This window comes from Melitaea cinxia, chromosome 18 (assembly GCF_905220565.1).
Source record: "Melitaea cinxia chromosome 18, ilMelCinx1.1, whole genome shotgun sequence".
Taxonomy (NCBI): domain Eukaryota; kingdom Metazoa; phylum Arthropoda; class Insecta; order Lepidoptera; family Nymphalidae; genus Melitaea; species Melitaea cinxia.
This window is the reverse complement of record NC_059411.1, coordinates 14,637,410-14,654,909: the sequence shown is the minus strand read 5'-3', so window position 1 is coordinate 14,654,909 and position 17,500 is coordinate 14,637,410.

Here is a 17,500-nt window from a genome sequence, read left to right as displayed (position 1 = left end):
ACATGTACAATCCACGTTATTCTTAAATCCATCTTAGCTTCTGGGAAGTCGTACATAATCCCGGTAATCCATCTCCCGTTTTATTGTATAATCGATTGATCGTTACTACTTTGAGTAAACTATTTTATTCTACAGATAAAAATAAAGCTTTATCGTTCCTTAACTTGGATAAATTCTGAAAATAAATAATTGTGTTTGCTATAAAACGAAAAAAAAACGACTTCAATTACATCGACAAGTAATACCACGTAGGTAAACGAAAAAAATTTACAAACGCACTAGTCGCCACTACGATTTTCGAAGGTTACCCTCGATGTCTTTGGGATGCCATCATCAGATCCTGGTTTACTTATCGTGGTACAAACCCTTGCGATATCTCCTTTCCAACAAAAAAATAATCAACAAAATCGGTTCATAAACCACAAAGTTATCCGCGAAAACACATAAAAAATATATTTACGGTCGAATTGATTAACCTCCTCCTTTTTTGAAGTCGGTTAAAAAAAGTAACAAAATCTATTCTACGAATCATTTGTAACTAACATCAACGTTTCTTGAAAGGTGTTTTTGTGTAATAGCATTACTTGCTACACTTACTTAGAAGCGATTACTTTGTCTCTGACATAAACTGTTGTGAATGCAATTTTTGTCTCGTGGTATTATTAGAGAAATCTATGGGTAAACTACAGTTTGACACATTCTTTGTTCGACAAAGTTAAAGCTATGTATAAACTTGGGTAGTAAAATATGAACCTTCATAATTATTCAAGCACAGTTATCAAGTAAAGGCAGTTTCCTTTACACATATAGAACGTCATAGACGTTTTAAAGTAATCAAGTCCGTAATCCAAAGACCAAAGAAGTAGTTATTTTAGTTTGTAATAGTGTAAAAAATTTGTAAAATGTTATCTAACGGTTTCACGCATTGTAATTTAAATGTTTCTAATGTCTTCAAATGTCTGTTGAGGTTTCAGTGAGGTTCTTTGAATGCATCATTTCTCTATTATATGTTCTTGTCACTAGTTCTATATAGCAATTTCAAAGCTATTGATTGTAATAAAAAAATTACAAACTAAATAATGTAAATTTAATATCATGTCATAAATCGTACGAATTAAATGAAGAACAAAATGAATAAAAAAATATTAAATTGAATTTGACTAGCCCGTGGCTCAGTTTGTAACAACTCAGCTTTCTGTCCCTGTGTATTATCTGTATTTATATACGTATTTGTTTGTTATAATACAAACATTAAGTTACATACCGTAGAAACAGACGGCTTATGTGTATATTGTAAGATATTTATTTATTATCTATTACTATTTAATAACACGTACAACAGAAAACTAATATAACAATCCCATAGCTCCCCGTGTGTTATGTTACAAACCTTTGAAAATGAAATATGATATTCCCTTACCTAATTCCTACCTTTACCCTTGTTCTTTAGAAGCATGTAAAGTGTCTCATAGTACGTGATGTAAGAGAAAGCGTTTTATTGGCAAGAAGCGACGTGTCACCCCAAGTGAGACGTAACTTTTAAAATGTATTTACCAAGAACAAATAGTTTTCTTGTACAATGACTTGCTTATATCATCGAATGTTTGACATATTGAAGTTGTAAATCTTATCTTTATCAGTTAGTCTTGCTGCTTCTTTCAATTTCAATCTATATTTTTAATTTGATGAAGCTTAATTTAAACTAGAATTGATTATTTAGTTGCTACAATAACGATTCAAAAAATGATTTTAAGCTTTATTTTATTTATTCATTTTTATAATAAACAAACAGTACATAACAAATTTTATACCTAGCATATATTTAAAAATCATTACCAAAACAGTTTACAATAATTATTTAGAATACAATAAAGTACATGGCGTATATGCACCTTTCGAAACCAAGCAAACTTAAATTTAATAACCGACATTAGAGAGAGAGTGTGTAATTATTCAAATTACCGATCAACATAAAAAACAATAATAAATAAATAAAAATTGTATCATTTTATCATTAACTATAATTTAAATTAAAAATGATTATAAAATAATAGAAATAATAATAAGATAAAATAGGATTACCGGGGAACAAATTTGCTTATAATGTTAACCTTATTGATTTATCTAATACTTTGTTGCAAATAAAATAACAATATACAAACTAAACATAGCAACATATACGATTTTGTATACGTTTTACGTACAGATATTGTAAGTAATATCATTGAAATATATCCAGCAAATATGACATAAGACATTATAAGATACTAATTCGTTACCAACAAATCCTCTCCGAAAAATTCCAAGGCCTCAGTCGCCAGCCAATTACGAATGAGTTAAGTCACCCATCAGCAAACAGAGTTTCCAATATTTACTTAGGAAACTTCGGACGGAATCGATCCCTTGACGAGATACGACACACACTCGTTTATCCGTTCAAACATGTATTGAAAATGCTTTATACCTTTTGACTTTACCGTGGAGATTTCGAGATTTATTTTTAATTTTTAGCTATTTTTACGAATACATACTGGTTGTTAAATTCCAGAATATTCTTTAAATCTGACGATGCGTTTTCGTCTCCATATACTCGTAATGTGGTTTGTACTGAGGTAGACAGAACGTAAAAAATCTGGCTCAAGAGCAGAATTCCTCAATCCTCAATCTTATGGAAAATCACAACTAAATAACACTGGTCAAACAGTATTGTATGCCTGAGTTGAGTAAGGTAATCATAGCTTCTTGAGGAGATCGGCTAGGGCCTGCAATGCAGATAACAAAATTCTCCTGGTGCTAATAATTTCGTAATAATTACGTCAGTCAACTATTAATTCTCGAGATAGGTTTCCTTGCAATGTTTTTCAAATAACACATTTTTTTTATTTTACAAATTGAGAATATATTGTGTAGATGATTGACTGCTTGTTATATCATAGATTGATCGCTGCAGAAAATTGTTGTGTGGAGAGAATGTTCGATGAGCCGATGACAAACATTTACCAACAGTGAAAAAGTTTGATGTATTAAGCTCTTTATTGAAGCTCTGAAATTTTTCTATTTACTGTTATACTCGTTAACGCTGCATTATAAAAGTATAACTTCACTATTTATTACTTATTAAATTAAACAACAAAATCTTGTTGTTTTTTTTTTTCGAATTGTTGAGTGCTGTTGGCCCTATTGGCCCCAGCGTCAACAGTGAGAGGGGCCGGGTACTATAGACACCGGTCTCTTGAAAGAAGGTGAGCCCTCTGGGAGGGCTCGAGGAAAACGTTCGTCCTAAGAGTGTCTCCTAGTGAGATTATAAGATGTATATTTAAGAAGTTTTTATATATTTGAGAGGTTTTAATATATTGTTGAAAAAATGTGGGCATTTAATTTTTAAAACTGGATGTTGTTGAGCTTGTTTCTTGGACTCGGGACACCGTTTATTCACAGGGGGTTCAGAGATTCGAAGGACTATAGAAAAGAGCGGGGGTGGTTAAAATCCGGCTCGAATTACCCAAAAAATGTAACCGCTGGTCACACGCGACGATGGGTCTGTTGAGCGGGGGCGCTTACACGCGCTGATGGATATGATGGACTTACTTGGGAGTTGGGATGCAGATGAGCGGATGGTAGGTGTACAGCGGCTAGTTGCACTCGATGGCGCTGGGCGGATGGCACGAACAATCCACTCACGCGTTAACGTCTTGTCGCGAACAGGGCGCCGCGGGGTGACGCTCGCGTCGAATCAATGAGCGAGTGAGTGAGCGAATTAAGGAATCAATTGTCGCGCTAAATGGCGCGTACACATGCCATACTTGAACTAATTCAAGTAATAAAACTAAATACCTAGTTAATTTTAAATTTAATTACTTAGCTAATTTAATTTTCTTCTCTGCAGATCCTACATTCAGAATCGGTGTGGTAATCGGTATCTGTAAAATGACGATTTAAAATCAACTTTGAAGCCTACTTGGATAGCGTAAATTTTTCTGAAACCCAAACATGTAACCAAAATACAAATTACACATTAAAAAAAAAAATTAGGTTTACATAGGAATAGTCTGTCGTTCAACAATCATTCGCAACACAAGAATCACAATACAGTTCTTAATCAAAAGAAAACAATATAATTATGAAGGTAGTATTAAAAGAAATCCGACAGGCATTGCATATAATATCCTCGAGTATCCACACAGATTTGATAAATTGATACCATAATCACCTGAATCTAAATACATTTACCAAGAAGCCCCGAGGCTGGAAGACCTAAAATAACAAATAAGTTAACCTACATGATCCCTACTTACAGAGTCATAATATTACAATCTTGAACAATATAATAAAGATGGACCTTTACTGTAATTCGTGTAGGTTTAATATAATTAATAACACATTTCAAGTCTGTAACTATAATTACAATGTTTGAATAATTAGCTGAGGTAGGGCATAGCAGGACATATTCTGTTGAAAATTTGGAGCAGCCCGACTGGGAGAAGTACCTGGACCTTACAGAAGATCACAGCTAAATAATACCTCTCTCAAGCAGTGATGTGCTCCTGTGGTGATTAAGGTGACCAGAGCTCGAGAAGGATTAGGGATGAGGTTAACAACGCTATTGCCAAACACGCTTGCAATACCAGAACACCAGAGTGTTTCAGACGTCTATAGGCTATGGTCGTTTACCATCAGGTGAGCCGTAAGCTGTTTGCCAACCAAGTTGTATAAATAAGTGAGGTGGGGTCAACTGAGGTAGGGCACAGCAGGAATTTCCTGCTACAAAATATGGAGCAGCCCGACTGGGGTGGTACCTCGACCTTACAGAAGACCACAGCTAAATAATACTGCTTTCAAGCAGTGTTGTGTTCCTATTAGTGTGTAAGGTGACCAAAGCTCTTGGGGGAATTGGGGATTGGGTCGGCAACACGCTTGCGATGCCTCTGGTGTTGCAGGCGTCTATAAGCTACGGTAATCGCTTACCATCAGGTGAAGCCGTACGCTTGTTTGCCGACCTAGTTATAATAAAAAAAAAATAAAAAATAAAGGGCAAATATAAACATATATTGCTATTAGATGATGCAAGTGGTTGGTTTCACACGCATTTATGATTACAGTTTTATTGACATACATTATGGTAGGGCTTTATAACTTTAATAACTTTATAACTTTAATAACTTTATAACTTTAATAACTTTATAACTCGATGAATAATCCTTCGAATACAAACAAAGTCCTGATCTATTTACATTAGTTTTTATTTCACTTTTAATATATGAATGTAATTATGTTTTTAGGATAGAGACTCTAGAAACTCTTAGAAGTTAATTTGTAAGCGTACGAGAATATATTTAACCCATTATACTAACATTTTGTATGTACATTTATTTTGAACTAGCTGTACCCGCGACTTCGTCATCATTCATGGAATTAAAAAAATATTGTTCAGTTCGCAGAGCTACAAAATAAATACATTACTAAAATAAAAATAGCCTAAGTTACTCCTTATTACATCAGCTATCTGTCAGTGAAAGTCTTGTCAAAATCGGTCCAGCCGTTTCAGAGATTAGCCAGTACAAACAGACAGACAGACAGACAGACAAAAAATGTAAAAAATGTCATTTTGGTATATGTACCGTATATACATCCATATGCATTTAGTAAAAAGCGGTTATTTTAATATTACAAACAGACTCCCTAATTTTATTTTATTTTTTTAGATGACAATGCATTGTTAGCTGTCATTATTCTAAATCCAAGATGGCGGAAAACGTAAAACTTCGGACTAGTTATTAATATTAAAACGACATTTTTTTGATAAACTTGGCACTAGATAGGATGGTTTTGTTGAAACTTTTTTTAATGACTTCAAAAAAGGAGGAGGTTACTCAATTAGATCATATATGTTTATATAATTATATATATACATATACTCGTATATATATATATATATATATATATATATATATATATATATATATATATATATATATATATTTTAATGTATATCGGGAATAATTTTGTCGTTAATGAACCGATTTAGATAATTCTTTTTTTGTTCTAAAGGAGATATCCTAAGGTGGTACATAAAAAGGCCACCAGGGTCTGATGATGGAATCCCAGACAAATCGAAGGGTACATTCGAAAATCATAGCGACGACTAGTGCGTTTATTAATTTTTTCGTCTACCTACGTTGTATTACTTGTCGATTTTATTGAAGTCGGTTTTTTTTCGTTTGCCTGCAAACACAGTTATATTAGAAGCGGTCCTGGAAACCATCTCTATCTAAGACAAATATTAATAGACATTAAGAGCGGTAAATATGTATGTGTATTATACAAAACAAAACAAACTCTTAGCTACCATCTCTCCTTCTCCCAGATAATTCAATACCTTCAATATTATCTAACAACAAATTGTTTTTGAGAAAATATCGATAACGTCTTAACAGACATGGGTAGTAAACTCGGTTTATTATATATCTCGTTTAAGTATTTTTCATATAACGGAAAGTTAAATAAATAAATAAATAATAATAAATAAATATCTACACAATACACACACGGTCGTCTGTCCCTAAAGTAAGCAACTTAATGCTTGTGGTATAGGTAACAGCCGACTGGTATAGCTACATTTTTTTTTTTGATAAACATACTTATAAATAATACATATATAAATAAATATATACATTACACCCAGACTCAGGGTGGGAATCGAACCCACAACCCTCGGAGCAGAAAGCAGGGTCACTACAAACTGCGCCAACGGGCTAGTCAGGGTCAGGGAGATTATATTCTTACAATTCTATGAAGGATTTCTTAGTTTTGTCTAGTTTGCTAGTGTACCTCACAAAATATTAATAATACAGTGAAAATAAAATATCACAAGGATGGGAGGGTTTGAATCATCAGAATAAAACTTATTACTTTATCTTGGGATTGTTATCATCATCTCAGTTTAAAAATAAAAAAAAAGTTATAAGACGCTCAAATAAAATTTTGATAAACTTTTAAATTATGATTTGTCTTCCAAACATTTTAATTTGTATTTTTAGTTTTTATTTTTAATAGTTTTATATTTGTATGTACCTGTATATTTATTATCTAGCAATTACTAATAAAAGTAGTAGAATCTAGAACGCATTTGATAAAAAAAAATATAAAAATAAAAACAAGACTTTCTAGGTTGATACAGTTTGCACTAGTTCCAGAGACGAAGCGGGTGTAAAGGGGGATCATGACAGATGACAAGCGATCCCTCCACATCGAATGTTTGTCATTCTATTAGCAAAGAAAACATCTCGTTGTTCAGGATCCCCCAAATCAATTTCGCTATGGACGGCGGTAATTAAATGGATAGTGCCTTTTTTTCTGGTAAAATGTTTCGTATCTTTTATTTTATTAATTTTTATTTTATATTTAATTAACTGAGTTCAAAGAAATGTAATAGGTTCTCGAACCGACTGTGTTTTTTATGTACGTTACTTCAAAAATTTTCACTAAGTGTACAGATTATGATTATTATTTTTTTATTCGAAAGCTGGTGCTTCTTGGTTCATTATAAACTGATTGAGATCTTACTGGTAACTTTTGAGTTATAATAATGCGTATTTGACTTCTTATTTTATTACTTGTCGATGTAAATTGGTGTTAGTTTTTCATACTTTCAAATTTTGTATATCAATGAACATAACGTAATAAGTCAGGCGTCAAGTCAAAAAAAAAAGTATTTTTGTCAGCTCCGACGTACGACTGGAGCTTACTCCTTCAGATCGACTGTCTAAATAGGCACAATAAAGGCTTACTACGAAAAAGATTAATTCCATATCAAATGGTAAATTAACAAATCAAATAACGCCATCTATCGGAACCCTTTTGAGTTCGAGTGAGAACTTAGTTGTATTGTACAAGAAGTTACGTTGTTGAAGTATGAGGCTGTGTATGGATATCATATTTACACTGTATTTTGTATTAAAATTTTCATAGGATTTAAGTTGATTGTTTTAAAATTATTCATCCGTGTACGTAAATATATTTATTTTTTTATATGATTTCGAAGCAATTACAATAACAACACACGAATTGCAAAAACAAAGATTGTTTATTGTTTTAATTTTGGTAACCTCTTTTCAACAGTGTTCAATAAGTGTGTTAGTTTTATTCTTGCAAGTTTTCTAATAAATTGTAATGACAAACTCATGTTCAACATAATTATGTATATCGGTTGAGGCATGGGTAACTTTGGCGCTGGCAGTAGAGAAGGATTTTTGGCCTTGATCGGAATATTATTTTATAGATGTTTCTCGATCGCACCGATCTCTTTTTATTGTATCTTCTTCATTCCACATCATCACTCCAGCCTCAGTCCACTACTGGACATAGGCCTCCACAAGTTCGCGTCAAAAATGGCGTGAACCCATGTGTGTTACCCATAGTGCGTGATAGCGTGGTGACGCTGCGCAGGCGGGTTGGTGACCGTAAGCTGGCTTTGTCGCACCGAAGACGCTGCTGCCCGTCTTTGGCGTGTGTATTTCAAAACCAGCAGTTGGGTGGTTATCCCGTCACCGTTCATCCTTATAAGTTCCAAGGTAGTAGTGGAACTATGTTATCCCTTAGTCGCCTCTTACGACACCCGCGGGAAGAGTTCATTCCATATAACCGTGGCAAAATATTTTGTGTCTAACTGACATATAAAAGCGCAACGTACACAGCACTGATTTATTTGACTTACTGTTGCTCTGGCGTTTGCGGGCTCAGTTCTCGCACATGACATACATTTGTATTAGGCATACAAATGTTTGCCGTCAAAGTTTTTTGGTTTGGGTATTGTGCCCCCCCCCCTCCTCGACAAATGAATAACTTCTAGTGAGGATCGTTGAGTTGGCAGATTTTATTTCATTAAGGACAAAAAACAATTGTACAGTAGATAAAAATAAACAATGATTGTAACTAAAACATATGTTTTGTTGTATAATCAACACCAACACACACAGTTGAAATTTTTATACGAATACTACGGAAAATGTAATTAAATCTATCCAAAAATGGGTGTATAGTTAAACAACTGGCAGTATAAGAAATAAAAATCGATTTAAAAAAGAATTCAAAGCTTATAAGGAAGTTAATTTTCATAGAAAAAAAATAAAAAGTATGGTAAAAATACGTGAACTCGAATTGGCTTAGCGTTTGAACTTGGAGAGATTTTTTACGCAAGTTAGAATACGGTCCTATTAAACACATCGCCCGGAGTTTCCAACTCGCGAGCTTTAAATGAAATAAATACTTTTTTCGAAGCATTCAACTGATTTTTAAGTATGAAATATTGTAAATTACCTACAAGCAAGGAAGTGATACTTGAAACGTGTTTGATATGTAACCGATTTTATAAAACTAATTAAGATTCAACTATTGTTTAATATTTCTGAACACAAAATGAATAATTCGAGTACATTAACTTCTTATTCTTTGCAAAAAATATTTGCTAAAACTAATTTTGAATTCAGAACAGATTTATTTGAATAGTCTTAGCCTTATTTTAAGTATGCAAGGCTCTGTCCAATACCTATTAGAACATTTTACGCTAATTTAATTTTGTTCAAATAATATTCAATTAATAGTAACTAGTAACTGAGATGGGGCACAGTCGGAAATATTATTACATTGCTTTCAATCAGTGTTATATTATGACGCCGACGTTGGCGCAACGGTCACAGCCATGGATTGTGCCTGTTGCGCTGGCGGTTGCGGGTTCGATCCCCGCACATAACAAATATTTGTATTGATCATACAGGTGTTTGCTGTCGTCTGGGTGTTTGTGCAGTCCTAGTGGGTCTCCCCACCGTGCCTTGGAGAGCACGTTAAGCCGTCGGTCATGGTTGTTATCATGTACAACTGACAGCGATCGTTACTCATAGTAGGGAATATATCCGCCAACCCGCATTGGAGCAGCGTGGTGGATTACGCTCTGATCCTTCTCCTACATGGGGAAAGAGGCCTATGCCCAGTAGTGCGATATTATAGGCTGAAGCGAAGCAGTGTTATGTTCCCGGGACGAGTAAGGTGACCAGAACTCCTGAAGTTTTGGGAGTAAGATCGGCAACATACTTGAGTGTGTGCGGAGCGATGCTTTCTACTTTTGCAGGTTTATTACCTATGGTTCAATATCTCAATAAAACTAATAAAAAAAAACACTTCAAAATCACAATTAACACTAACTTACACCATAAAACCTTCTCCTACATGGGGAAAGAGGCCTGTGCTCAGAAGTGGGATATTATATGCTGAAGCGTACAATATAAAAAAACTTCAAAATATTTTCACATTAAAATTCTCATGTCGCGGTGTTTGTAGTTAAACTCCTGCAAAACGGCTTGACCGATTCTCATGAAATTTTGTGTGCATATTGAGTAGTTCTGAGAATCGAAGAACATCTATTTTTCATACCCCTAAGTTACAGGGGGGGGATTAAAGGGTTTATAATATATATGGCAAAACAACGTTTGCTACGTCAGCTAGTAATATCATAATATTACGTTACGGAAAAATCCCCGAAGAATATCGGAGTGGCCATTGAAATCGAACTTATGTAATCAGGACACTCGCTTGCATTCGTATAACTTTCCACGGCACAAGTTTTGGCATTCGAACCGAATACTACACCTATGCGAACTAATTTTATTTCTAGATCATTAATAAACTGCCGCTGCTTCTACTTTTGTACTGATAATAAGGTCTCAACTTGTATATTTGTTTGTTTTAAACATTGCCATATTCTACTCACATTGTCCAAAATGTCATAGATAAAATTTTTTATGTTCCCAAAGTGGTTCTTGATGGTATAACCAAGTAATGGAGCTGGACTGATCTACATCTGGGTATATCGGAACTTTGTATAACCGACCTTATATATGTATATCCTTCTCTTTGCTTATGTACTAGGATAAAACTGGGATAGATGCCGATGGAATGGATGCCTTATTTTAATCTTAACCTTCCTAAATTCGGGTCTAAGAATTAAAATGTTACAGGTAATAGGGACAGCAGTCACCCCGCACCCCTTAGGCCACGGTACATCTTGCGGTATTGCGGTGAGGACTCGTTTAGCTCCAATGTGCAATTATCTCTGCGGCGAACTTTACGAAAACGTCAAAATTTTAAATTTTAATTTTCCGTTGTATAACTGTGTTTAGTAATGTAATAAAATGTAGCATGTTTTCTTATTCTTTATATAATATTGAAACTGTTCAACGTAACGTTGCTACTCGACGATATCGATGTCGTTGTACGCATTTAAATCGCGCTATCGTTTGGTTCTACGGTTTGATATATACTTATATATCATATGTATTTATACATTATACGTATGTACGTATATTTAGGTTTAGACTCGTTACGGATTGTTGCATAATATCTATCACACGAAAATAAATAATTGTGTTTGCTCGCAAACGAAAAAAAAACCGACTTCAATTACGAGTACATCGACGAGTAATACAACGTAGATCGACGAAAAAATAGTCAAGTAACTATGCTCAACTCAAAGATTACTCAAAAAGGGTTATCAGATCTCGATAAAATTTATATGTGACCATATGATAAACAACAGCTTTTGATTAAATTTAATTATCAAAATCGGTACACCCAGTAAAAAGTTATTGCGGATTTCCGAGAGTTTCCCTCGATTTCTCTGGGATCCCATCATCAGATCCTGGTTTCCTTATCACGGTACCAAACTAGGGATATTTTTTTTCCAACAAAAAAAGAATTATGAAAATCGGTACATCCAGTTGAAAGTTATGCAGTATAATACAACGTAGGTCGACGAAAAAAGCGTCAAGTAAAAACGCATTATTAGATATAACTCGAAAAGTAGTTGTGTGATCTCAAATAAATTTATATGGGACCAAATGACACACCGCCTTTCGATTAAAAGAAAATTTGTCGAAATCGCTCCACCCAGTCAAAAGTTCTGAAGTAACATACATTAAAAAAAATACAGTCGAATTGAGAACCTCCTCCTTTTTTGGAAGTCGGTTAAAAAGAAAGGAAGGAGCGTGAACTCGAGTAGCTCTTAGACTACAGAACAACTTCAATCTGCAAGTTACAAGCTTAAAAACAAAACGCGGAAATAAACAAAGTATTCTGACAATTTGAGATTCCTGTGGGTATGTAGTTAGTTAAAAATTCAAAATATTTTGTAAATTAATTTCTGGTTTCGAAATTTCTTATAAAAAAAAGTTATTCAGGTAAATATGTGAGGCGTAGATAGCAATAGCTTGCAGTATTTTTAAAATTGGGTCGGCAATGCACTCATGCATGTACATATTTCGAATATAAAAAGAATTATTAATGTCGGTCCTCTCAGTAAAAAAAAATATATAAGATAATACCTACATATTAAAAAATACAGTCGAATTGAAAACAGTATGTATTTTTTTTTTGTTATTTTATATATTTACAGAAAGCCATCACGATATATAAATTTATAATGTCTTTTTATACATTATCTACAATATAATATTTTCATATCGGAATTCATTCCTTTAGAATCGAATTACACATAAAGTGTGAAAAAATTAAATCTACTGAACGAATGACTTCGTTACGTTTCACGTAACGCCATCTATCGCGTAAAGTCAAAGGCGTAACGACGTTTTCTAATAACGCCATATCGTCGTAAGGTATCACCGATAAGTGGCGTTATTTGATTCGTTTATTTACCATTTGATATTGTATTAATCTTTTTCTTAGACTAGTAAGCCTTTTTTGTGCCTATTTATGCATTCGATCTGAAGGAATAAACTCCTATCGTGCGTCGGAGTTGACACATACTTTTTATACATTGCAATCTTAGGCTAACTTAACATAATTATCATTGGAAATATGTATCATAAAGAAAAAAAGAAAAAAAACTACGTCTTAGATAAGAGAAAAAATATTAATCTAACTATCCTATATAGTAAAATAAAAATAAAACAATCAAAAATAAATAATTAAAATGAATATTAACTAATAACTTACTAAAACTGACTATATTATATATCTGTACTTATAAAAATTATTAAACATACATTCTTATGTTAATAATACATAGAAATTTTTTCTTAAATATAGTAACGTATGAGTAAAGCCACATTTTTCGTCTTAACGAAAATCATCAAAAGTACTCGTAATAAAGAAAATCTGTAATACACCAGCAATGCATATTCTATCAGAATATAATTTACTGTAGCATAGGAGCAAATCTTCAAAACCGAAAATTAGGAGTATCTTCGCCTTGTCTTTTATACTGAATAAATAATAGAAAATGAAATTGTGGGTTTTTACCTGCCGCTTTAAAACTCATTTGTATTAAAAAGCCTACGTAAATAATTCATCGATGTTGCTCAAAAATTTTCTTGGTATTTTCAATTTAAATAGAATTTCTATTATGTAAGTGCCTTGTACCTCGACTGTTCATCCTTAGAAATGATTGTTTGGTTGCTTTTTATGTTATGATTATAATTGAAATCTATACTTATATTATAAAGAGGTGAAGTTTCTAACTTTGTTTGTATGTAGGGGGTAATCTTCGCAAATACTGATCTGATCATGAAAATTCTTTCACTAACAGAATACTACACTATTCAGGAGTGATATAGGCTATAGTTTATTGTTATTAAACAAAAACTTCAACTAAAAATAATTTTATATGTAAATCAAGTCGGAGAAATGCCAGTGAGATGAAAACCTTACTGTATATTTGCATCACAAAAATAATAATCAACACCCAACGAAGTGGGCACGGGTCGGCTAGTAAGAAATAAAACTGATTTTAGTATGTTTACAGGGAAATTGCTTGGGATTTTATTTGAAGAGAATTATAGGCTATAAAATATTGTGGTATTAATAAGCATAAAAGTCAGTCACGTAACAGATTAAAATTAACAATTTTATTTATGTTATATAATGAAATGTATAATTAATTTTAAATATTTAGAAAGTTATTTTACCATATTTACTGGTCTATAAGTAATTTTTGATACATGATGTAGTATAAATAATAATAAGCAAAAAACGTACAGACTTATTATCATCTAATAACACCACTCGTCCTTGTAACTGCTCTGGCTTATGTGTCACATATATATACTCGCCGAAGCGGTTTCGGTTCGACTCACACTCGAGATGAATATTAGTGAAAAAAATTTTTCAAGTAAAACTTCTTTATAATCGTTGTGATTTGAAACTTGATGAAAAAAAAATTGCGGCATAATAAAGAAAGAAATATATAAATGTATAGGTTAGAATGAGATAGAATACATTACACATCAAAACACGTAAGCGACGCGTTTCGCATGGCTCTTACGACCTTTTTCACGTGACCGTGATCATCGTCAATAGGACAAATCGCAACTGTCTACTTTCCTATGATGTTTCAGAAGTTTCAATTTTTCGGTTGTACACACACTTTTTTTATAAGGTTAACCGAGAGTGGTTAACACCGATTTTTAAATATTTAACGTTGAGAAATAATCTTTATATTGATACGAGAAGCAAAAACTTTGTAGCCCCTTAGTACAAAAATTGACCGCACGGAGAAGTATGAAACTTCACACACGTATAGTTTATATAGAGGAGTGCAAAATGCTAATATATATTTTTTAAATATTGTATATAAAAATACGTTCAATCAATAAAAAAAACGGTTATACACACTAGCATGTATTTGACACACACACATGCACATATCTTTTGTTTATTATAATAATTATGGTCAAATTTCAAGCACTGGGTGACCACTAGTAATATACAAATCCAACAACTACTTACAGGCTAACACTACAAGCAAAAATCGCACTTGCACTTAGTAAAAACGATTAAGTAAATTAAAACAATCAAAAATCACAATAACCATTTGTACAAATATTTCTTCCCAGTTTGGGTGTCTGTTCTTGTGGGTTTCCCAGCTTGTCTCGAAGAGAACGTTTGTTACTCAGAACTTTTTATTGGTGGGTCCAATTTCAAAAATTTTTTGATCAATCAAGATCTGATGATTACTTTGAGTAAACTTTGATAACGAGTATTTCATCATCATCACTTCAGCCTATCGCAGTCCACTGCTGGACATAGGCCTCCCCAAGTTCGCGCCACACATCCCGGTCTTCCGCAATCCTCATCCAGCCTACACCGGCAATTTTACGTAGATCGTCGGTCCAACGGGCCGGAGGACGTCCCACACTGCGTTTGCCAAGACGCGGTCTCCACTCTAGGACCCGTCTACTCCAACGGCCATCGGTCCTGCGACACAGATGACCAGCCCACTGCCACTTCAACTTGCTAATTCTGTGGGCTATGTCGGTTACTTTCGTTCTTTCGCGGATAGTCTCATTTCTAATCCTGTCTTTGAGAGAGACCCCAAGCATAGCCCGTTCCATTGCACGTTGTGCGACTTTAAACTTGTGGACCAGACCCTTGGTCAGTGTCCACGTCTCGGCTCCGTATGTTAACACAGGCAGGACGCATTGCTCGAAAACTTTTGTCTTCAAGCATTGCGGAATCTTCGAAGTGAAGACTCGACGGAGTCTGCCAAACGCCGCCCAGCCCAACCGAATCCTCCTATCGGCCTCCTTCTCGAAGTTGTTGCGGCCTAGTTGGATAGTATGGCCTAGGTAAATATAATCCTGAACAACTTCGAGAAGGGTACCATCGACCGATACCGGTATCGGTATGACTTGGTTGTTAAACATAACTTTCGTCTTATCCAAGTTCATACAGAGACCAACACGTCGGGAGGACTCGTTTAGGCCGGCCAGCATTTGGCCTAACTCATCCAGCGTCTCCGCAAAGATGACAATATCGTCGGCGAAACGAAGGTGAGAGATGAATTCACCGTTGACGTTGATGCCCCGTTCCCCCCAATCCAAGGTCTTAAAAACATCCTCTAGCGCAGTGGTAAACAGTTTCGGTGATATTACATCCCCCTGTCTTACCCCGCGCCGGAGGGAAATAGGTCTTGTTCTTTGGTCATTGACATGAACGGTCATCGTCGCCGCGTCGTACATAGATTTTAGTACTTCGATATATCGCCAGTCGATATGACATCTCTGCAGAGAGTCCAGGACAGCCCAGGTCTCGACGGAGTCGAAGGCTTTCTCGTAGTCCACAAATGCCATACACAGCGGTTGATTATATTCTTCCGTCTTTTGGATAATCTGCCGAACAGTATGGATGTGGTCCACGGTGCTGTAGCCATTTCGAAACCCAGCCTGCTCTGGTGGTTGGAATTCGTCGAGTCTTCTGGCGAGACGATTCGTAACAACCCTCGAAAACAGCTTATAGACGTGGCTCAGAAGTGAGATCGGTCTGTAATTCTTTAACAGAGACTTATCGCCTCTCTTAAAGAACAGCACCACCACACTCCTGGACCACGCCTCCGGCGTGGTACCTCGGTGGATGACGGCGTTAAATAGTCTTGCCAAGGCTTTCAGGACAGGTCGCCCTGCGGCTTTAAGGAGTTCAGTGGTAACTCCGTCATCCCCCGGGGCCCTTCCGTTTTTAAGCTGCCCGAGCGCTGCACCAATCTCATCCTCTTCGAAGTCCGGGATACACTCCGAATAATGGCGCAACAATGGTACCCGTGGATCTTCGGTGTCCCAAGTCGCAGGTTTGCGTGCGCTCGACGAGTACAGCTGTCCATAAAAATTCTCAACCTCTTCTCGGACCCGAGGGCGAGAGCAGACGGTTCTGCCATCTGCTGTTTTAAGCTTCGCAAGAAGGCTTCTCCCCAATGGTCTTTGGAAAACTTTGGACCCCCTATTCTGCTCAATCAGAGTAGCAACCTCTCTCGTATTTGAGCAGCGGAGGTCTCGGCGAATAATTTTCCGTACCCTCTTGGAAAGAGCCCTCTGTTCTGGCGAAGCAGCCGGCAACTCGCGCCTCTGCCGCATCAGATCCAAGGCTTCGGGAGAAAGTTTGGACTGCTTCGTTGGCTTTGTTGGTGGAAAGTGCCTGCGACCCAGTGTACACACCGTCTTCACCACGTTGTCGGTTATCTCGTCCACGTCGCTAGTAGTTTCCAGCGAATCGAATCGGTTTTGGAGTTCCAACTGAAACTGCTCGGAGCCACATAGTATTTGGGGCAGCGTAGGTCGGAGAGTAGATTTCATCAAGCGGGTCCGCTCCTTTCGGAGACATATATTCAGAGTGCCCCGTACTAGCCGGTGGTCGCTGCCGGTGTTAAACCTGTTAACCACTGAGACATCTCTGAATATATGCCTTTTATCCGCTATGATGAAATCTATCTCGTTCCTCGTCACAGTATCGGGGCTTTGCCATGTCCACCTCCTTTGGGGCTTCTTCTCAAAAAATGAGTTCATCAAGAAGAGCCCCTCCGATTCGAGGAAGTTGACAAGCGTCTGCCCCCTGTGATTCCTGTGCCCCAATCCGTGTGGTCCGATGCTCGATCCGTCGCGGCCTTGTACTCCCACTTTAGCGTTGAAGTCTCCCATAACAACGCTGTAGAAGGTCGAAGTAGTGG